Below are 24,952 nucleotides of genomic sequence, written 5' to 3' on the forward strand. Positions count from 1 at the left end.
TCCAATGACCTTATCATAATTGTGTTACCCTTATAGGATATCTTTAATCTTTTCGGGATAAATATGTTCTCCCAATATGATCATATTTTATGTCATGGTAACCATTATATTTTCCTTCATGAAAAGTAAACTACTATCAAATAATAATTAAGTCATTCATCACAAAGACAAACGACCCATGATCACATTTTACTTTTTATTTATCATGCAATGCCAATGAGAGGATATCATTTATCCATTTCTTGGGCTATGAATTACACTATTGTGAATGATGCTACATACTGCAGAAGTAGTATACCTAATGCACCAACTTTCAATTCCTTATTTATTTGAACTCAAACTTTTATTTACATCAAAGTATACGAGTCACACATACATAGTCCATCAGCCACTAAGGATTAAGATATGCCACACTATGAACATCACAGTTGAATAAATTCTTAAATGGATTTAGGATCAATTCAACTTGGGTCCAATTTGATGTACTATAAATCCAATTAGTCACATCTTCGTCTCTATCTTCTAAGAGTTATCCGATCTGATGCCCAAGACAAAGTATTTCCCCGATTAGACTTAATGAGCATCATATTAGTCTTTCAATCAGTTTTCTCATTATCGATTAGACTAATGACATGTTTAGGTTCATCTACTAATATAAGTTGTCTTTCCGTATTACGACCCAATCACAAAATATCGCTTAGTATTTGTTAAACATTAGACTAGTGAGCCAATATTTACTTCTACTATTCTTTTCATACAAAAGCCATGTGAGGACATTATAAAAAGGATATTGATATAATTCAAGAATAATTTTATTAACCAATCTGTTCAAAAAAATATCTAACGTATATAGATGAAAATACTATACTTAGGACACTAGATCCAATAGTCTCCCATTTGCCTTATTGGACTAGACGAGTCATGTTTCCTATTCCTATGCCCTCCATATGTTTCCCAAAAAACTCTCTGGTTAGGAGTCTTAGTAAACAAATCCATTGGGTTTGTCCTCAAATGCGGTCTTTCACTATATCCATTATTTCATCAAACACTACCATCTCCCTTATTATACTTTCTATCAATGTGTTTTGTCCTCATGTGGTTTCTTTGGTGTTTAGCTATATCTACATTGTTATAGTGTCATAGCAGTTTCCATATCTCACATTCGGCCTTCATAGTGAAGTTAGTAGTGTATCCCTACTTGACACTTTTTCACACTAGGGACCTGCCACGTAGGACAAAGACACAACCCAATGTCAATTTCCTCGAATCCTAACACGTTTAGAAGTCAGAATTAGTATATCCAATAGGAGTAAGATCTCCTCTGGAATACACAAGTATATAATCCTTTGTTCACCGTAAATACTTGAGTATATGCTTAACTGTTTACCATGTTTTGGATCGGGATTCGCTTGATATCTTGATATCGACTCACCAACCCTTCTATGAAACAACATAAGACTTCCTACTGTAAAAGCATAAGGAACCTTTCTCATGTTTTCACTTTCTTTTGTTGTCTTAGGATAGTCCTCCAAAGAACGATGAAATCTCGATACAGAGGGTTGAGTTCCCTTATTAGAATTTTTCATTGCATGATGTTCCAATATCTTGTCTATGCATGAAGCCTGGGATAATTTTATCATTTTGTTCTTTCGATCCCTTAGGATTCGAATACCTAGAATAAAATTAACTTCGCATAAGTCCTTCATGCTAAACTGTTGAGTTAACCATAGTTTAACCAACGAAAATGTCCCTACGTCATTTCCAACGTGTAGAATGTCATCGACATATAGAACGAGACATATAGAATGTCATTTCTAACTTTCGGTATCAAGATAGGTATGTGTTAGATAGTTAGTTAATGAAGTGTAGCACCTTGTAGTCTGGATTTGGCGATCGAGTTGGGTATGGGGTGCTACAATTTTATTGGTATCACAGCTCTGGTTTAGCTCGTCCTTCACCGCCTATAAATGAGTTGTAGTTTATAGTAAAAATAACACAAAAAATACTAGAAATTAAATTGACGGTGTCTGTAAGTGCACGGGTCAAATTGCAATATAGTATAGTTTACAATGAAACACTTGGAAGTATTCCGAGGATCGTACCGAAGAGAGGATGGGATAAAACTATAAAAATCTTTTTAACAATAATAAGTATAAATAGTAATAATTAATTCATATATTATGAAAAATCATAAAATACATTAATGAGAGATATTATATAACTAAAATAAATAAACAAGAAAATAAACAAATGACTTAAACCAATAAAACCAATTAGGAAGATTAACTTGTTTCAGGGTTTGTAATTAACTTCAAATTAGGGTTTTAAGGTGGATTAGTTATTGATTAACCAATTATTACCTCTTGGCCTTAAAGTAATTAATTGATTGGTTGATACTCGCTTATCTCCCGACCTCACTTTCTCAACGAGGATAAACTACGATTTACTCAGTTTGACTTATCTTCCGATCTCATCTAACTTATGATAACATCCTAGGGTTATTAAGCCTAGGGTTTAAGAACGCGTAATCTAAACTAACTAATCCTCTCAGGAAACCCTAGATACTCTATTAATCACATCTCCATCCACTCATTAATCTTCCCTTAGGGATTTAGCCACTCACGTTATTCATTATGTTAATCTCAATTGAAATAAACATGTAAAAGAACACGAATAATTTGGAAGAGAAAAGAGATTAGAATAATCATGGATTTGATATCGAATGGAGAATGGAGTAGTACATCTCTTGATTGGATTATCGAATAATGTCACTCGCGAAGAAGAAATAAACTAAATAATTTAATTAAATAGAAAAACTCTTGGATCAAAACCGATTCCAAGAGGGAAAAACAAAGAGTTTATAAAAGTCGAAAGAAAAGTAAACCTAATCCTACTCCTAAAATACTAGGGTCTTTTATTTCATCTAGAACAACTTAGTTACATCAAACCCCTAAGGTCTTATTTATAGGAGTCTTGGCAACCTAAATTAGGTCTTTGGCACGTCCTAGGTCTTCGTATAAATTCGATTGTGTGGAAGAAAATAACCCCAACATACTTGGGCAGCATGTTGACCTATGTCATGCCATATAAGATTTATGGCACAGCATGACATGTTAATTTCTCCCTGTATGGTTCATTTCATTCTTTGACATCTCAAGAAGCTTTTGCATGACTCGTCCCTTGCTTCTACATCAATTAGGCCTATAAATCATCATCCTACACACTCAATTACACATATTAGAAATACCTATGGTCTGTGTCAGCCTAATAGGTCACAAAACTCATAAAATGTGTTAAAAAACACTTATTTTACTAATATTTAATCTTAACTACTAAATACCGAAAATATAATATTAAATTCTAAATTGGCTATAAAACAAGCTTCTCAAGTGTGAAAATAGATTAAATTAAGTACTACATTTGATGGCAGGTCAAATACCCCCCCCCACACTTAAGTGTTTGCTTGTCCTCAAGCAAGCTAACCAAGACAAAATAAAAACTAAAAACTAACTAAACTGAAAATAGTAAATAATCATGCAAGAAAAGAAAATGTACTTGAACTAGTTTGAGACAGGAAATTGGATAGAATTATATTAACAAGATAGTGTAAATAAACATATAACTCTAGCATGATATACAATTGACTCACAACTTTTTAAAATTAGATGGGTTAGTTTAATAAATTAAAAAACAAACAACTAAAATAATTTTAAGTATAGGTTTCTATCAAAACAAATATACAACTATACACGTATGTTCAAATGAATATAAGTGGTAAAAACACCAAAACTCGGCACAATTTCATCCACATAAGGTACTACCTAAGTTACATAACACTTTTTGGCTTGTAATGTTTTGCGGTTTAGGTTGGTTTGGAATTCAAAGAATAGGCTCAACAAAACAACTAAGCACGAAAGTAGTTTGCCACATTGTATTGTCCCTGATACTCCCTCGAGTATACATATCGCTCACCACCTTATATCCACTTCCCTCACCTTCCTTATCACTCCACTTACTAAGGCATCATATAGTATTCATGAGTATAGTCATCCAAGCTCGTAAAATTTTTTTAATCAAAGATGAGTACTTTTTTTCTAACTCACTTTGTTTTTATTTTTCATCAAGATTTTCTCTATTAACATTTTGCCTTATTTTTCTACAAGATCAAAATCTTATGCTCACTATACCATATAATTCATTAGTTCACTCAAATTTTGTTTTCTTCTGAAACCACCAAGATGCATATGCCTAATCCCTCAATATCAATGGTCGGACATCTAGATTCATTCAAGGACCAAAAAAATTAAAGGATCAAATATATATTCTTTAGGCTTAATGTTTTATTTACAGTTCATCAAGAAAATGGATTCAGGCTTAAAATAGGTACTAGGGAAAATGTTTACGAGATAGCTTTTAGGCTCAAGAAATTGTCTACCTAAAAATGCCTTAGGTCGTCCCTAGGTAATTCTACAACCTATAATTCATATAAACATGCATGCTAGTTATATATCTATTTATCATGTGGTATACTTAACATCTTAAATCCGCTCACAGTGTAATAAATTGAACTAAGTAGTCTAAAATTAGAAATTTTAGAATCAATTATTATCAAACTAAAATTAGAGTTTATTCACAAAATCCTATTAGCATGCTCCTAACCAATCACTTGTATTTCTACAAACTCAAGCACATAGAAAACATATAAAATTAAAATACATAAAATACATAAAATAAAGGAAATAAAAGAAAAAATTAAAATTAAAATTTTCCTAAGTTACCCCTACTATTCAACACATTGTCCCTAATGTACAATAAAAATATAAAGAAAAGAGGTTACCCGATTGGCGTGATTCGTGCAACTCAATTGATGGGACTACTCCTCCTCTCTAGTATTGACTTATAGTTGTAGTGCCATTAAAAGTTATGGGGTTCCTACAAACAAAAAGTAAAACACACAAATATATATAACTAATAAATCATAACTAATTAAAAACTAAAAAAAATTAAAAATTGTCCTAAATAAAAATTAAAGTATGAAGTCCAAATTAAAAATTTAGAAATGTTCAGAATTAGTCGAAATCAGTGTCTGACTCCTCCATCATCAGTGCCTTGCCCCTCTTGCGCGTCGTTGACGCTTTAGTAGCCTGACTTCCCAAAATCTGGGTTAGCCTATGATGGCTCGGGTCGCGAATCATCATACCCTTCATTAATGAATGGTCTGGAAATACTCTCTCATAATCTGGTGGCACAATCGGGATCTCCTCTTTATTATTATCGTCATCATCTTTATTATTGGGGCCGTCCTCGTCTAGTGGTGGAAATCTCTTGAACATGTCTAGTAGTGGTTCTGGTGTGGGCCTTCCATTCAATTCTACAATGCGAATCAGAATGTCAGCTATATATTACATTTATTGGGTTTTCCGTTCTGAGATACGCATATCCAGGAGTATCGTCATCTTCGACTTATGTACTTTAATCTTTCTCTTTATCGGCCCTTGGGTATCGCTCCAATGTTTAGTCCGTTGCTCCTTCTCCCGATTTTGCTTCCTTTGGAGTTCGATGAACTAACTGTATAAGTTTTCCTCAATCATGCTCCTCGTAGGTCTCATGAATGGCTCAATCGGGGGAATGCAAATGTCAGCATGGTGGCATAGATCAGTGATTAAATACAGAAGTACTTGCTTTAATTTCGACTCTGTATGCACTTGACCATTTCCTCGTAAATCTAGTGGCTGATGAAATCTACCCTCTTTGTAAAATAGAATACAACATAACCACTCGATAGGTAGTAACGACAAAAGCATTGTGAGTTGGGGCCAAGCGGGTGCAAATGAATTGCATCTATATCTTGGCCAATGGGAACATGATGGTCGTGTTAAATTTCACTGGCACCTCAGAATTGACTTGGCGAGTCCACTCACTATGCCCTTCTGTCAAATAACCGATTATACCCTCCATATCAAAATCTTCAAATGTAAATAAATTTAGAATCTCTAGTCTTTAATAGTTTTTCAATTTTTAGCTTTTGATGTTTTCTATGTGCTTGAGTTTGTAGAAATACAAGTGATTGGTTAGGATCATGTTAATAGGATTTTGTGAATAAATTTTAAATTCAGTCTGATAATAAATGATTCTAAAATTTCTAATTTTAGACTACTTAGTTCAATTTATTACACTGTGAATAGATTTAAGATGTTAAGTATAGCACATAATAAATAGATATATAAATAGCATGCATGTTTAATTGAATTGTAGGTTGCTGAAATTGCTAGACTTGATCGATTTTTAATCCATGTATAGAATTACCTAGGGACTACTTAAGGCATTGTGTGGCAGACAATTTTTTGAGCCAAATAAACTATCTTTGTTATACATAAATATTTTTCCTAGCATTTATTTTGAGGTTGAATCCATTTTCTTGATGAACCATAAATGAAACCCTAAGCCTAAAAAATATTTTATTTGATCCTTTAATTTCTTGGTCCTTGCATGGATTTAGACATTCAACCATTGATATTGAGGGATTAGGTAGATGTATCTTGGTGGCTTCAAAAAGAGAAAAAATTGAGTGAACTAAGGAATTGTATGGTATGGTGAGTATCAAATTTTGATCTTATAGAAAAATAAGGCAAAGTGCCAAGAAAATCTCAATAAAAAAATAGTACGCTCACATTTAAAAAAAATATTATGAGCTTGGGTGATTGTACTTGTAGATACTATATGATGCCTTAGTAAATGGAGAAATAAGGAAGGTGAGGGAAGTGCATATGAGGTGGTGAGCATATGCATACTCTGGAATGATTATAGATGAATGGTTGATATGTGGTTGGAAATCACTCAAAAAGGGTTATAAATAGCTAAGAAATGAAACCTCGGAAGAATTCCTTTGTCTGTTTCATTTTCTCCTCTTCCTCATCCTCCATGGTTGCTTTGAGGAAGTGATGATCATTGAAAGCTCTGCATAGAGTGACAATCAAGAGGTTTAAGTTGGAAAAGTAGAGAAACCAATAAGCTGGTAAGGTTCTAAGCCCTTCAATATATGTAAGACTTAGAAAACCAAGTTAAAATTTCCAAAAAACCATTTTGAAGGGTTCTGCATGTTTCTAGAAAATTAAGGTTTCAAGTGAAAGCACTGGGTTTAACCCATGATTTGGTTGTCTTGATTAGCTGCTAGGAGGATGGAAGCTCTAGCATTCGGGAAAGCTAAGTAGACAAGGAGAATAAGCATCTGGTGAGTTTTTGTATTCAAACGTAGAACTGCCAAAGTTTGATCCATGCTTTCATAAGTTTATTAGTATCTACCATTTTAGTCTAGAATGCATAATAAATAGGAAATCATTAAATGGGATTAATGAAGGGAGTAGAAGAAGTTATGAATGGGAACATGGGATGATTCTATTAGATACCGCCATATGGTACTGTTGAGTGCAAACTGTGATATGCGAAGCTCTAGGCCTTACAAAGGGGACGTTATGATGTTTGAGCATCAATGTATAGGATGGTGTAACAGAGAAATGGATGAAAATAAATGGTATGAGTGGATAGGAAAGATCATGGCTAGGGCATGGGACTAATCCAAGGCTATATGCCTAAACTGAGTAAGACCATAGCTGAAAGATGTTATGGTATCATAACTGAAATGAGTAAGACCATGATTGAAAGACGCCATGACATCATATTAAGCAGGAGTAAGACAATAGTTGAAAGATGTCATGGCATCCTTTGATAGTCCACTAGGATAATAAACACAAGTAACACATAAGGTGAAAGATCGTAGTTGGACTATGGCCACCACTGTAGTCTATCGAGACGGTAAACATGAGGTTAAAATGAGTAAAACCATAATGGAAAGTTTCTTTGGCATCTAAAGATAAACTAATAATAAAACGAGTAAGACCATAGATGAAAGACGCTATGGCATCAAAGATAGTCCGAAAGGACGTTAAACACAGGGTAGTCCATTGGGACAATAAACATGAAGATCAGGGAGGTAAGGCCATAGTTCAACTATGGAAAATGCAAATTAACCTAATTGCGAATGAGATGAAAAATACAATGAAATGGTTTAGCAACAATTTCACAAGTTTAACAACAATAACATGAATAAGCTAAAATAATTACAACACATGACTCAATTCACTCTTCATCATGTTTAACAATGTTCTAGAAAATACTTCATGGCAACTCGATCATTCATTAACTTGGAATCTAATATAAGTTCTTTCGAAGTCTTATACTTAGAAAAAATGTATATTTCTATATACAAATTTAACTCAAGATTCATTAGAAGTTATGTGAAGTAATAGGGACAGATTAGGTTTGAAACAATTTAATCACACAAACCTAAAGTTATGCAAGGTAATAGAGATCTCTTGATTTGTTACGACCCTTTAATTCAATCATATTAGGATCTAAATTAAGCATGCACCTTCCTATTATCGTGTCCATTAATCGCCATTTCATTAGGATTGTAATATCCCGAAAATTACTACTGTAATACCCCAAAAATTACTACTGTAAGAAAGTAGGTATCCTTAATATAGTAAAATAAGGAAATAAAGTGACAAAAAGGGAAATTTTGAGTTATGGAAACATTGGGAAGTATATTATGATATATTAATTCAAGAAAGGATTAAATCGCAAAAGTGAGAAAAGTTTTGTTGATTAAGAGTAAATACTCAAAATTTGAGGGGATAAAGTGTAAATATGAAAAATTTGAAGGACCAATGGTGAAATATTTTAAGGGTGGAATAATCTAGAAACTAAGGAAAATGGATGAATTAGGACCAATTTGAAAAGGTGAAGAATTTTGAGGGACTAAATTACAATTTTACCAAATTAAGTGATGACTCAAGGATGAAATTTTTAAAGATTATAAAGGGCAAAATGATCAATTGGAAGAGAGAGAAATCTACAAGGCAATGATGATATTGGAGATATTTTAGATTAATTAAATAAATATTAGTTTATTAATATTTTAATTTGATTTCTAAATAATATTTTATTATTTTATTATTATTTTATTTAGTATATATATAAGAAAAGGAAGATGAAGAATCACCATCCCACCATTTTTTCCCATGCACCAACATGAGAAGAAGAGAGAAAGAAAGAAAGTTTTGCTTTCTTTACAAATTGGTCCTTCCACCAAAAATTCACCATTTTCACCAAGAAATCAGAAGAATTTCCATATCCATCAAGAGAGAAAAATAACAAGGAGACTATGGGGAGCTACACTAAAGTTAGATTCAAGAAAGAGAAGCTGGAGGAGAGAGAAAATCAAGTTAAAGGTTGAAACTAATAAGATAAGGAAAGAACATCAAGATTTTAATATATTTTTAAGTTTGATATTATTGAAAAAGCATAGAAATGATGTTATAGTAGAGTTTTCTTATTTAAGATCTTATGTTCTCGATATATTAGTGAAGGGAAATAAGTGAAAGTGATGAGAAATATTATAGAGAAAGGGAATAAGGGAGTTATAAACTTAGTAATCAACATCTTGCACTAAAACAGTTTTGGACAGCAGAAGTAGGTTAATTTTGAAAAATCACCATAAATTTTGAAGATCGAATTAGAGGATGAAAAAAATACGAAATTAAAGCTTATTGATTCTAGTTTCTCTTAGAAGAATCGGTGGAAGTAATGGAATTGTAAATCATGATATATAATAAATTTTGTGAGACAATGTCAGAATGAATTCGGGTTCCCCTGTTCTGATTGGAAAATCATCAAATATTTGAGAAAAATAATTAGGGGCTTAAATTTATATTTTTAAATAATTAATTAGTATATTTTCAATAGAAACAAATGGTAACATCATCTTAATCCCGTATGAGGAGATAATTAATTTTTAGTGAAGAAGGGTCGAAACTGTTAGACAACAGAACTGGGATGACTTTAAAGAATAAACTGCACTTATTGGCTAAACCATAAATTCTGAAAATTTTATGGTAAGAAGATATGTGAGTCTAGTTTCATTTAAATTTATAGGATATTAATTTTTAGTTCCGTATCTCAAGATATAAATAATTTAGTGATTATGCCTCAAGTGGACGACTTTGAATGAACATATAAATAAATAGTGAAATTATAGATAATGTTACGATAAGCATGTTATATATATTAAGGATGTGGAATGGAGAGGAGGATAAAATATATGATTATTCAACTAGCATGATTTTTCATTAAAATGATTAATTTGCATGTTTTAGGTTCGTGGACTAAATTGAATAAAAGTAAAATTTTAAGGGTAAATTTGTAAAATGTCAAAAAGTGACCAAATTGTATGAAATGAATTGTTTTATTATTTAACTTAATAAATTGAATAAAATATTAATTTAGATCAAGATTGGGTGGAAATTCGAGAAAAATGGAAAATTACCAAAATGTCCCTTAATTTTGGTATTTCTGCAATTTAGCCTGGTAAGTTCGTATGAACTATATTCTGTATAATTTTAATTAAAGTGAATGTTATTTGGTGATGAATATTATATAAATATGTGTTTTATTATTGGAATTGAATTATTATTGGTAATATGTATAATTATTAGATGCATTGAAATGATTATCGGAAGCTCGATTGGGTTGGAAGCTTATCGGAGATATATCACACTATCCATTGGTTCTATCAGTAATTTTGGATGATTTGATTCTGGTTATAATAGCATGTATAAGTTAAATTGGCCAACGTTAGCTCATTAATGTTTTGATTTTGATTGGTTATAAATATGAATGCTTGATGAAATGAAATGTTTGTAAATTAATTTGTAAACTCTGGTAATGCTCTATAACCCTATTCTGGTGATGGATACGAGTTAGGGATGTTACAAGGATTGATGAACTAATTCTAATGCATCCAAACATATTTTAATGCATGAATAACATGATATATTTTAATTGGAAGCATGAATGGCTGAGGCACAAAACATCATAAACATGAATCAAATGAATGTTATCAAACTTTTGCAATCATTCCAGTTAGACAAAAAAATCCTAAGGTTTAATTATTGGTCTTCATATGTTGCAGTTAGTAATTTCTCTCCACTAATGTCGGAAGCATAATTATCAAAATTAATAGGTCTTTCATAAGGTTGTAATCGGGCTAGGCTCAAGGTAAGGATAAAGGGAAGTGATTTTTAGGCTAAATCATCTTAGCCCTAACTTTGTCTTAGATATTTTTGGCGTAAAATCTTCCTACTAATGGGTTTAAACACCCCCAAACTTACTTTGAAACTTATGCTCAACAATATCTTAACACTTGAGTAGAGATTTTTCTTTTCTTTTCTTCTTCTTCTTTTTTTCATAATATGTACATCTTTCTGAATTTTTCCCTAGATTTTAATCACCAATACAAGTATAGTTAAGATTAGTGCAAGATAGGGTTAAATTTTAAAAAGATGACCATATGGCTTATGATGTAGGTAAATAGAAATAGAATAAGCTATATGGCTCAAACTAAGGTTTCAAGGGTTAAAGTCATATGGTAGGCTTGAAAGGCTCAAACGATCCAAAGTATAGTTAAGATTAGTGCAAGATAGGGTAAAATTTTAGAAAGATGACAATATGGCTTATGATGTAGGTAAATAGCAATAAAATAGGCTATATGGGTCAAACTAAGGTTTCAAGGGTTAAATTCATATGGTAGGCTTGAAAGGCTTAAACGATCCAAAGAAAATGTGCTTAAATCATATTTAGATTCTTATTCTTCTTAGGATTTTGCCTCAAGAAAGTTAATAAGATAATTTTGAAGACTTAAACCTTCATGCATGTCTATTTCTAAGGAAAGTAAATTTTCATGGCAAAGATTGTACAAAACTAATGAAAAATACAAGCATACCATAACTAAGCTAACATATAACAAAAACTTAAATAAAATCAGAAATTATATTGGCATATGGGCTAACTTATTAAAAAAAATTGTTTCTGAGCATCACTTTATTCCAACATACTTATGTGTGAAGATTGAAAAATTTTAAAAATCATACAACATTGGCCTTTATCCCCCTTTAAAAAGAGGTAATGTCCTCATTGTAAAATAACAAAGTAGTGAATGAAAATTGTACACCAGGTAGGACTCAGAAAAGACTGGTGAGTCATGACCTCTAGTTAAGTACCAAGTCTTTCAAGAAAATCCAATCCTTAGACATGTACATTCACATTGCCACACTACTATGTTCTTTACTAGAGAACAAAAATTAATGGAAGAGCATTTCGTTTAGTTTATTCATAAATTGCAAATTATTCAAATTTATTGTGCATAAAATAAAATATTCCTAGAGTAAAGAAATGTCTTAAAAGGAATACTAAGAAAAAAAGAGAAAGAAATTCCCCATTTTTATTATTTTGAATCATCCCCTTTGTCTTGCTCCTATGCCTTCACCTTCTTCTTGCCATGACTCGAAGATATGATCGGGAACTTAGGAATGAAACTGTTATATATATTCTTAAAAGTATTCCTTATGGAATCATCTCTAATTTTTGCATATTTCCAATAAGCCTGTTGTTGGTTATGCATAAATTTCCACTTATCCATCATAGTTGAAAATTCCAATTTATTCATAGTGTTTGAAGAAGTGGTTATCAGAATGGTCAATTGAAGATCAACACTTGGCTCAACTAGTTCAACAATATTTTGTTCCACTCTCAGTTTAAGGCTATTCAGTTCGCCTTCAAATTTTGCTTCTTTTGTTTCATTTAATGAGTTGGCTTCTGGTTTATATTTGGTTGACGATTCATCAAATTCAGGTTCGTTTAGCTTGATCTAGTTCATTTGTTCAACATTCTCCACTAACCTTTCGAGCTCATGTCTTGTTATGCAACATTAAACATAACGAACCTTTAGGTTCACTTTTGATTTAACTTGGGTCCACAGGCAAAGTAAAGTAATCAATGATGAAAAATAAACACTTCCTGCCTTTTTCCTCGCACAATCTTGGAATTCATTGAGAATAATTTTCCCAACATTGATAGACTTCTCTCTCATAATTGCATATAACAAAAGCATTCGTTCCATCAAGATGGTGAAACTATGTAAGATAGGCACGAAGCTACATCGAAAAAAGTAGAATCATACATTAGCCACTGGTTTAAAGTACTCCACTTGGAAAGAATGACTATCGTATTTTCTTATAATCCATTGGGATCCCAGATTTGCAACAACATTAAGTACTTTTTGAAGAAAATCCCAGTTGATATTTGTTATCATGGTAGACTATTCATCTTCTTCAATGTTAGGCAGGTTAAACAAATCATTAATGGATTTAGAAGTAAGGGGTACCTTCTTTTTACGAACAAGTGTAGAACCCCTAACCCGTATCTGTTTCCGGAATAGGGTTACAGAGAATTACCACAAAACGGTAACATAAAACATACATTACAAAACATTGATATAACATAGTATAATTCATTCATAAACCTGCACATAGTCCCTTAATCAAGCCCTCGAGGCCTTAAAAACAATTTAGAAACGATTCGAAACTAAATCTGAAATATTTGAAACATTTAGAGAAAAGCTAGAAAAATTCAAACTATAGGGGTCATACGATCGTGTGCCCAGGCCGTGTGACTCACACAGCTGAGACACACGCTCGTGTCTCAGGCCGTGTAATAATTGAAATAGGGACACACGACCGTGTCCGAGTCCGTGTTTGTGCCCGTGTAACTCTCTAAGTTGGGTCACACGACCAAGCCACAAGCCCGTGTGTCAGGCTGTGTAACTCCCGAAATGACCTCAAACGCACGTGTATAAGGTCGTGTGCTAGACCGTGTAATTGCCTGACTTGCAACCTTTAAAACCAATAGGGGACACACGGCTGAGACACATGTCCATGTCTTAGGATACGTGGACAAGAAATTGACCAAAATCAAGCCATTTCTTTCACCCATTCAAGCATGTATGCAGATATAATCAAGGCACCAAAACATGCATAATAAGACCAATTCAGTAGGCTACTTATCCATCAAACCAATATGCCATATAAGCACCTCAATCACAATCAAGCACGTATATCTAATCTTATACATATTTGGCCATATTCATCCATACATATCTAGTTTAATTCCATAGCAAATTATATCATAATTGACTACATTGAAACTACACCATCACATACCAAATTGGTCATTCAAAACATGTATCAACTTAGCCATAATAACACCAACCATCAAGGCATCCAAGTACCATCAAAACGTTATAAATTAAACATGAATCAATCCAACATAGATTGGCACAAGCCTAAGCATCATCAACAACACAAGTTAGTGTTTTAATACATAAGTTAACAAAAATAATCACATGGTAAGATCGATTTCATGAACATTGTACAATTGAATTCATACTTTCCATAAGTATAGTTATACTTACTTTGATCATTATAAATTCATACCTTTCCATAAGTTCATATCATAGTCATAGGAACACTTACCATTCCTTCCCCTTTCATGTCTGTTGAACCACTTAGAACCACTTAGAAAGTGTGCTAAACATATGGCTGAAACCATTCCTTTTCCTTTTCCTTTACATCATTGGTCACTCGAGCCATAAATGGGTCTGTTCACACAATCTGATGGTCGGAATGTAGCTACACAATTCCACTTATAGAAGTTGACGAGTACCCACAACAAATGTTAGAACTCAGCCATCAGTAGGACATTCAGGACTAGCACCGGAAACATGGTAACCCTAATGACATGCCATTTGTATCCTACGTATTCCTAAGGTTCAAACGGGACACGATAACCGTTAATTTGTCATAATGTGGATACATTTATATATATATTGATTAATTTGCCTTAAAAACAACATAATAAACATTTAATTTAAACAACAATATACCGAGTACAACTCATACGAACTTACCTCAATTGTAGAAAGGTCAAAATAGGATAACTAATCTGAGACTTTAGGTTTTCCTCAATATAGATCCGTACGAGGTGTATCTTGATCTAAATAAGAAAATTAAATCTATTTAATACACATACAATTCAATTTAGTCCAAAATTCATATTTTTGAAAATTTACATTCTTTTCCCTAATATTTTAACTTCTTTACAATTTGGTCCTTAAGGTCGTAAATTGACATTTATGCAAATTCATCCACTTTTCATGATAGGCAAATTACCTAGGGGCTTATACAACCTCATACAGTTCAACATTTCACAAATTTATCATAATATTTTATAATTTTTTACAACTAAGTCCCTAAATGATAATTTCATAAAAAATCACTTTACTAAACTTGTTTATTTAGCAAGAAGGACTCATAATCTTTCCTCATACCTCAAAAATCATGCAAAAAATTCATGGAAAAACCTAAAGTTTTGGCAAATTGGTCTATGGGCTAGCTAGATTAAGCTACAACGACTTTAAAAACATAAAAATCATTAAAAACGAGACTAAAACTACTTACATGCAAGCAAGGGGAAGTAGTTGAATGTTCAAAGCCATAAAATGGTGTTTTTTTCTTGTATTTTTGGCGGTGTTTCTCAAATAAGAAGATGATACCTTCTTTTGCCTTATTTTTACTTAATTTATTTATTAATTTACTTTATTAACCTTTAACTTAAACTACTTCAAACATCAATTTCATTCCTTCTTTGTCCAATAAATATAATAATGGTCTAATTACCATCTAAGTCCTTTAACTTTAAAGTTTCATAGCTATTTGATACCTTTAGCTATTAGAACTCTACTTTTACACTTTTTACGATTTAGTCCTTTTCACTTAATTTATCATGCAAACATCAAAATTTCTTAACGAAAATTTTATACGACCTTACTAATATTTCGTAGAAAATAAAATAATGATAAAATAAATATTTACAAGTTAGATTTTTTGTCCCAAAACCATCGCTCCGATTTTACCAAAAATGGGTCGTTACAACAAGAACTTCAGAAACATCTAGCAATGTTAAATTGACATAGAACTCTTGTACTAATTCCTCTTCAAGAAGTGATCGTAACAAAATTGATTCCAATTTAAGGACTCAATTATTTTCTGAATTGACAAAGGTACAATCATCTTGTCATTGCTCTCTAAATTGAATCCTTTTTCCGACATCATGGGCTGCTTTTAGAAGATGGAATCAAAATTTTCCCTTGATTCCTCGTCTTGAATCACAATTGGATTATCGACAGAAGTCTTTGAAGATCTAGTTCTCTTTCGAGACAAGATAACTTTTCGGCACAGATTTAGAAAGTGACAAAGGTGGGCGGCAAGGAGATTACGGCGATGATAAAGTTACAATGGTAAAAAGGGGAAGAGTTTGTTGTGGCAAGGAGAAGGTGTGATGACAAGAAAGAAAGAAAAAAAAATAAAGAGAAAATTTTTTTGAGCTTGGAGGGGGACGATAATAAAAAGAAAAATATTGAGGCTACGGTTTGAGGCTCTTTATTTTTAGCTGTGGGGATTATAATGGTAGCAAGAGGTTTATATAGTAGTAAACTAGGGAAAATTTTTAGCAAATATTTCGCTAAAGAAGATGCTTGGGTGGCAAGGCATGGAGGGAAGGGAGATCTGGTAGAAATTTTAGGGTTTTGGGGGGTCTTATGGATGACATGTATGGGGGTAGAAATTATTTTGAAGTTTGGACGATAATTTTCTATTACTTGTACTGAAATAAAATTAAAAAAGAAAATTAGAACTTGGGCCAACATTGATCCTTTTATTAAATATAAAACATTAAAATGAAAATGAAAATTCCTTTTAGGTTACTTAGAAATTTTTTTCTTGAAAAATTACATCAAATTAAATTCTAAGGAAAGGTTGAAGGGGTTACAAATGGTCCTGCTTAAGTTCTAGTCTCCTTAGACAGAATTAATTTAATTTATTAAATCAAGAAAAAGAAATTCGTAGCATGCCATTTATTCAAATTAACTACATAAAAAATTAAGCACTATTGGGATGGTAAAGTTGAGCCATTTATTCAAATTTGCTTGAGACGCTGACCACTAATTTTAAATGTACCTCTCTTTTTATCTTGTAATTCCACCACTCCATACGAATAGACTTTGTGAATGGTATGGTCCAGTCCATCGGGATTTGAGCTTCCCAGGGAATAACTTTAGCCTTAAATTGAACAACAAGACTTTTTGTCCTTCTCTGAATTCTTAAGGTTGTATACATTTTTCATGTCATCTCTTAGTCTTTTCTTTGTACATCTTGGCATTCTCATATGAAAACAGCCTTAATTCATGCAACTCATCAACCCGGAACATTCTTCTCTCACTGGCTTGTTTTAGATCCAGATTTAATTATTTCAAGGCCTAGTGAGCTTTATTTTCCAACTCAAGCAGCAACTGAAATGCCTTCTAAAGACTAACCGATAAGGAGTCATTCCTAACAATCTTTTGAAAGCTATCCGATAGGCCTATAAAGCATCATCAAGATTCTGGGACCAATCTCTTCTATTAGGTTGTACAACCTTCTTAAGGATTCCTTTGATTTCACTGTTCACAAGCTCAACTTGCCCATTCATTTGTGGATGATATGTAGTTGCTACTTTGTGTTACACATCATGCTTGTCAAGAACCATTTAAGCCATTTATTTACAAAGTGAGATCCTTCATCGCTACTTATAGCTCTAGGAGTCCCAAACATTATAAATACATGCTTATGTAGGAATCGCATGACGACCTTAACATCATTTCTTGGGCATGCCTCAGCTTCTAGCAACTTGGATACATAATCAACTGCCACTAGGTTATACCTATTACCATAAGAAGAGGGAAACGGGCCTAAAAAAATAATGTCCCAAACATCAAATAATTCTATCTCTAAAATTTTTGTCAAGGGCATCTCGTTCCTCCTTCATATGTTTCCAATCCTCTATCATCGATCACAAATTTTCACATATAAGTATGCATCCTTAGATACCGTAGGCCAGAAAAATCTAGCTTGTAAGATCTTTGCTGCAGTACGGGAACCATCAAAGTGTCCCCCACTTGGAGATGAATCGCAGTGGTATAGGTTCTCGTCAATCTCTCTTCCAGCTACACACTTCTTGATTATATTATCTACACATTGTTTAAACATAAACAACTCTACCTAGAAATAATACCTACAATCATAAAAGAATTTATTCGTTTGTTGGTATGTGATTCCAAAAGACATTATTCCACATGTTAAATAATTTGTAAAATCGGCAAACCAATGAGTTTCATGGATTTGACTCACCTAAAAAATATGCTCATATGGGAATTTTTCATTAATTGGAACAAGTGAATGTGTTACCTCATTTTGTTCCAATCACTATAGATGGTAAACTAATTGGTTTTCAACTCCCTTTCTGTATTGGATCTCAAGGTCAAATTCTTGGAGTAAAAGAACCTATTGAATCAACCTCAAATTAGCATCTTTCTTTGAGAGTATGTATTTGATGGTCGCATGATCGATAAAGACTGTGACTTTTGTACCTATAACATATGAATGAAACTTGTCAAAAGAAAAAAATTATTGTAAAGAGTTCTTTTTCAATTGCCGTGTAATTAAGTTGGGCTCATGTCAAAGTTCTGCTCGTATAGTAGATCGGACAGAACACTTTGTTTCTTCTTTGACCTATCACAGCTCCTACAACAAAATCGCTTTTGTCACACATCAACTAAAAATGAGAGTTCCAATCTGGTGTAACAATTATTGGGGCTAAGATTAACCAACTTCACTTCTTCAAATGCTTCCAAGCATGCTTTGTTGAACTCAACAGTTGTGTCTTTTTCTAGTAAAGTACACAAAGGCTTGGGAATTTTTTAAAAATCTTTGATAAACCTTCAGTAAAAATCAACATGACCCAAAAAAATTCTAACTCCTTTAACAGTGACTGCTGGTGGCAATTTCTCAATTACATCCACGTTTGCTTTGTTAACTTTGATTCCTTTTTTGGAAATGTTGTGCCCTAAGATAATCCCGTCCTTAACCATAAAGTGACATTTCCCCTAGTTAAGGACAAAATTTTTCTCTTCACATCTATTCAGTACCTTAGTCAAATCATTTAAAAAAACATCATATGAATTACCAAAAAAAAAAATCATCCATGACTACCTCAAAAAAACTTTCAACGATATCAATAAATATTGCCATCATGCATTGTTGAAATGTTGCAAGTGCATTATATAAGTCGAAAGTCATTCGCCTAAAAGCAAATGTATTATACAGTTAAGTAAAAGTTATTTTGCGTTGGTCTTTCGTGACTACAAATATTTTGTTATATCCAGAATATTCATCTGAGAAATAATAATATTTTTTACCTGCCAGTCGGTCCAACATCTGATCCATAAAAGGTAGCAGAAAATGATCCATTCGAGTGGCATTGTTCAATTTTCTGTAGTCAATACAAATTCTCCAACCCATGACCGACCTCATTGAGATTAACTCATTATGTTCATCACCACAATCATAATTCCACCCTTCTTTGGTTCACACTGTACCGGACTTACCAATGAACTGCTAGTCGATCCAACATCTAATCCATAAAAGGCAGCAGAAAATGATCCATTCGAGTGGCATTGTTCAATTTTCTGTATTCTATACAAATTCTCCAACCCGTGACCGACCTCATTGAGATTAACTCGTTATGTTCATCTCCATAATCATAATTCCACCCTTCTTTGGTACACACTGTACCGGACTTACCAATGAACTATCTAAGATGGGGTAGATAATTCTCGCATCTAACCATTTAATGAATTCCTTTCGAACTACCTCTGTCATTATTGGATTGAGTCTTCTTTGCCCATCAATTCTAGCTCGCCTGTCCTCTTTTATGATAATCTTGTGCAAACAAAATGACAGGCTTATTCCTCTAATGTTAGATATGGTCCAACCGACCGCCTTTTCAGATTTCTTTAATACTTTGATCAACTACTCCTCTTGGTGTTCTGTTAGTTTTGCTGAAATAATAATAGGCAAAGTACAATATTTACCTAAATAAACATATTTCAACTGAGAAGGAAGTGCCTTTAATTCAAGTTTAGGTGGTTCCTCAATTGACAACTTCAGTTGTGTGTATTCATAAGCTTCCAATTCTAATGGTTCAAACCGTGCTGATTAAAGATAGTCCCTCGAATTGGCTTATATCAAAGCCATATTTCCCTTACCTTGTTCATCTTCTGATAGCCCAGACGGTAAGGTTTTTTCTAATGGGATTTCTACAGAATTGCTTTTCCATTCCATAGAAACTAAGATTTCTAGCTCCTCCATTACTGAACATCCCTCTGTCGGATTAGGGAATTCCATGGCTTTAAGAATATTGAATGTTACTTGATCATCTTGAAATCTCATTGTGAGTTTACCTTTCTGCACATCTATTAATATTCTTCCCCTTGCTAGAAAAGGTCTCCCTAGGATGATCGAAACTTCCTTATCTGCTTCAAAATCTAAGACAATAAAATTAGTAGGAAAAATAAACTTATCTACACGTACCAAAACATCCTTGATCTTTCCTTTTGGGTATGCTAAAGAACGATCTTGCAGTTAGAGTGTCACAGTTGTGGGTCTTACTTCACCTATGCCCAACATCTTAAAAAAGGACTTTGGCATCAAGTTGATGCTTGCTCCTCGATCACATAAAGCTTTACCACAGTAAGATTCTTTAATATTACAAGGTATAGTAAAACTTCCGATGTCCTTCATTTTTGGAGTTATTTTGTTCTGTAGGAACGTACTGTATTCTTTTGTTAATGGTACAGTCTCGAACTCACTAAGCGTAGACTTCTTGGATAGAATGTCCTGTATGAACTTGGCTTACTTAGGCATTTGTTCTAAGGCTTCTACCAATGGGATATTGATGTGAAGCTTATTTAGAATATCCAAAAACTTCTTGAATTGCTCCTCCTATTTTTGCTACTTGAGTCTTTGTGGACACGGAGGTGGTGGAACTTTGGTTTGGATTGGACAACTTTTCTGAGGAATTATATCTACATCTGAATAAGGTCGTAGCTTATCAGAATTCACTAGTTTGGATTGGCTCTTCTGGTGTAGGAATTTCAGCAGTCAGTTGATTTTCCTCTTCTTTGGCAGGTTTATCTTCAATATTAATTACCTTGGGTTCTAAAGTCTTTCCACTCCGTAAAACAATTTTTTTGCGGTTACTTACCTGTATTCCTCAAAGTTTTTGTGTCACTCGACAAGGCTCTTTTGGTCTATTACAAAGCTCTATAGCTAACTAACCCATTTGGTTCTCTAAATTCTTCAGTGTTGCTACTTGTCTTTGGATTAATGCTTCATTCTTCACCATGTACACCTTCAACAAATTCTTCAAACTGTTCGATGATTCAGCTTGTGGTGGTTTCTATACTTTTTTATTGAACCCAAGAGGTTGATTTGATTAATTTTGTATGTAGTTATTGTTCAGTCCAACTCCTTGGTTACTCTAAAAAAAGTTTGGATGGTTTCCCCATGATGGATTATAGAAATTGAACTGTTGTCCTTGTCCACTTCTATTCTGGTTTTGATTCTCTATATAGTAAACAGACTTGGGATTTTATGGACAATTTTCAAATGAATGTCCATCCCCACAATATACGCAGGAAACATCGTTAGATTGACTAGATGGTTGAGTTGCAATATTATTCAAACCATTAATAGTAAATTGTTTCAACATTGAAGAGATAGAATATACCTGAGCTGAAAGTGAAGTAAGTGTGTCTATTTTATGCACTTCTGCTACTCGTCTTCTTGAAGTTGCTCGACTTGCCAACCGCTGGTAATTGTTACTGGCTATTGTTTCAATGATTTCATAAACCTCATTATAAGACTTACATAGGACATTACCATTCGCAAAAGCATCACCACCAACCTTGGGTGCACGTTGAGACCATTATAAAATGTCTCTAGCTGAATGCAATGCCAAATCCCATGGTGAGGGCATTTGTGTAGTAGCTCTTTGAATCTCTTCCATGCCTCATATAAGGATTCATCATCCAACTGCTGAAAAGTTGTGATCTCATTCCACAACTTAGTATTTTTGTTAGGTGGGAAATACTTTACCAGAAAACGTTCAGCTAATAATTGCCATGTAGATATTGAACTAGGTGGTAATGAATTAAGTCATGCTCGTGCTCTATCTCACAATGAGTATGGAAACAACTTCAGCCTCAATGCATCTTCGGTTACACCGACAATCTTAAAAGACTTCTCACCTCCATGAAAAGTTGAAGGTAAAGGTGGGGATCTTTTGTGTGCATTCCACTAAATTGGCCCAATGTCTAAAGCATCTGAAACATCACAAGCTTCAATTCAAACTTTGGTGCCTCAATCTCTCATCTCCTAATTCCCAGATTTAACTCATTAAGAAGTGGCAGAACGTACTGCCTTATAGCTCGATCCCTATCATCAGCAATAAGGATTGGATTACATGAATTAATGGCTCCATTCCCTTAAACATTATTTTGATTTCCAAGGTCCATCTTTACTATTTGTCTTTGGGCTAATCTTTCTAGTCTTCTTTGTCCAAATGTTAGCTCAATTTCAGGGTCTACTAGAGTAAATTGATGATTCGATCTATGCTCATAAACACCTCAAAAGAAAATCACAAAAAAAATAAAGAAAATTTAAATAAAAACAAAAAATAAATAAACCAAATCGTAAGAAAAAATTTCTCAAATAATTATTAAATTAATAGTCCCTGAGAACGGTGCCAAAAACTTGGTTCGCGATGAAATGTGCAAGTGTACATAGTCGTTGTCAAGTAATAAGTAAGTAAAAGAGTTATCGTCTCGACAGGGACTGTGATTAAATAATATTCATAAGTTGGTAAAGAAACACAATAATTTGGAATGATAGATGTTAAATTAAGTTAATTAACTAAATGCAAGTGAGATGAAAAATGCAATACAATGGTTTAGTAGCAATTTCACAAGTTTAATAACAATAACATGAATAAGCTAAAATAATTACAACGCTTTACTCAATTCACTCTTCATCATGTTTAACAATGTTCCGAAAAATATTCCATGGTAACTCGATCTTTCATTAACTTGGAATCTAATATAAGTTCTTTTAAAGCCTTATACTTAGAAACAATTTAAATTTCTATGTCCATGTTTAACTAAGAATTCCATAGAATTCATATGAAGTAGCAAGGATGGATTAGGTTTGAAACAATTTAACCATACAAACCTAAGGTTATGCAAGGTAATAGAGCTCTCACGAGTTATTACAAATCTTTAATTTAATATGATTAGGATCTAAATTAAGCATGCACCTTCTAATTAATGTATCCCTTAGTCACCATCTGATTACGATTGATCAACTAATTCTAATACATCCAAACATATTTTAGTGCATGAATAACATGAATGATTTTAATTGTAACCATGAATGACTGAACATCATAAACATGAATCAAATGAATTTTATCAAACTATTCCAATCATTCCAGCGAAAATAAAATTAAGTCATCATCGTTAATGGAAAAACAATTAAAAAATTTCAAAAAATATTTGAATAACTAAGAAAAAAATAAAGAATCAAGAAGAAGGAACTCTGGATAATTTTGATGATTCTCCGAAGACCGATCATGGTGGTTTCATCCCATTCTCGTGATTGCTCCTTCGTAATCTGCTTCTCAAGCTGGTTGACCAAGAGAGTTTTCTCAAGGGAAATGCTAGCTAAAGGAAAATGGGGAAATGGATGGCTTATGTGTGGAATAAAGGGAAAAAAGACAAGAGAAAGATGATAGAAATGTTAATTGAGAGATGATTGAAATGAGATATGAGAGGTGGTATTTATACTAGAGGAATGACTTAGGAGTTCGCTAAAAATAGCATGGAGATCCCTTGCTTTTCTCCCTTGTCTGGCCAGTCATGTAATGTGGAGAGTAGGTTGAGTGGTTGCTTGATTCATGCTTGATTTTATGCATGAATTATGCAAAGGGTTGAACAGTTTTTAAGGGATTAGTTGGGGGCAAATTTCTGATTTTTTCACATGCAATGACCTTCAATTCAAATATTCCAAAGCTAATTTGGGATAACTTTCATGCCTTAGCCGATTTGGGCTATTCTCCTCCATGTTGGATGGTTTTGACAACCCAACTAACTAGCAGACTAGCCATTATTAGCAACCAACTTTCGACTGGGATTAATTAAATTTTCTTAGTCAAAATTATTGTGTTACCGTCCGCATGGTGTGGATATTAGCTCATGTCCATGTGTATCTTGGCTCCCAAATTTATTTAATTCAGTGGTCCAACTGTAACAAAATGAGCAAACAAAAATTATATGTAGCATAAAATAGTGAATTTATGTAAATTTATTACTTAATTTCATAAAATTACACATTGTACTAAAACTACGCCAAATGTCTAAATATGAACTAAAACAACTCAATTAGCTATCCATATACTCAAAATTTGCATAGATTATAAGTAAAAAGGTTATTGAAAAACCTATATATTTTAGACGTATTAGCGGGGAATAAGGATGTTAGTCAAGAAATAGTTAAGAAAGTGGATGTACCAGTGGTGCCTAATATTCAGGTGAATGAGAAATAGATTAACCAAGGATTGTGTATAGAATCTACCATTAAGGAACGTCGAGGACATTTAGAGAAATCGCATTGACTAATGGTGTATCATATATATGTCGGTTAGCCTATGTGGAAGGGAAGGGTAGTTAAAACCCATTAGCAAAGGTGAATATACGGGATGACAGAAGGGTCTAGCAAGACTATTCCTCTTAAGGAGAATACCGATAAGGAAGTTTTTGCCAAAACTCTAGGAATACGTTGAGTAAGAGAATCTCTAGGATTGAATGATCACTCAATGTTAGTGATTGAGTTTTGTAGACCAAAGTGGTCTGTAGCAAAAGGTTATGCTACACCTAAAGTAGGGATAATGCAATTTAGATGGATCACAAAGAAATAATCCAGCCACACTTTAAATTAAGTAGGACTTGGTCCAGCAGAGTGGTGTAGAACCTTTTTACTCACACCGACGAAAGGAAGGTGATTAAGTCATA

At 33.1% G+C, this 24,952-nt stretch overlaps 1 non-coding gene across 1 annotated transcript; it reads left to right on the forward strand.

Annotated features, from left to right (window-relative positions):
* Positions 1–21,846: 21,846 nt before the first annotated feature.
* Positions 21,847–21,953, forward strand: LOC128040288 (small nucleolar RNA R71). The gene has a single exon (XR_008194944.1). It is a non-coding gene; the product is annotated as a small nucleolar RNA R71 (small nucleolar RNA).
* Positions 21,954–24,952: the final 2,999 nt, after the last annotated feature.

This window comes from Gossypium raimondii, chromosome 3, assembly GCF_025698545.1.
Source record: "Gossypium raimondii isolate GPD5lz chromosome 3, ASM2569854v1, whole genome shotgun sequence".
Taxonomy (NCBI): Eukaryota; Viridiplantae; Streptophyta; class Magnoliopsida; order Malvales; family Malvaceae; genus Gossypium; species Gossypium raimondii.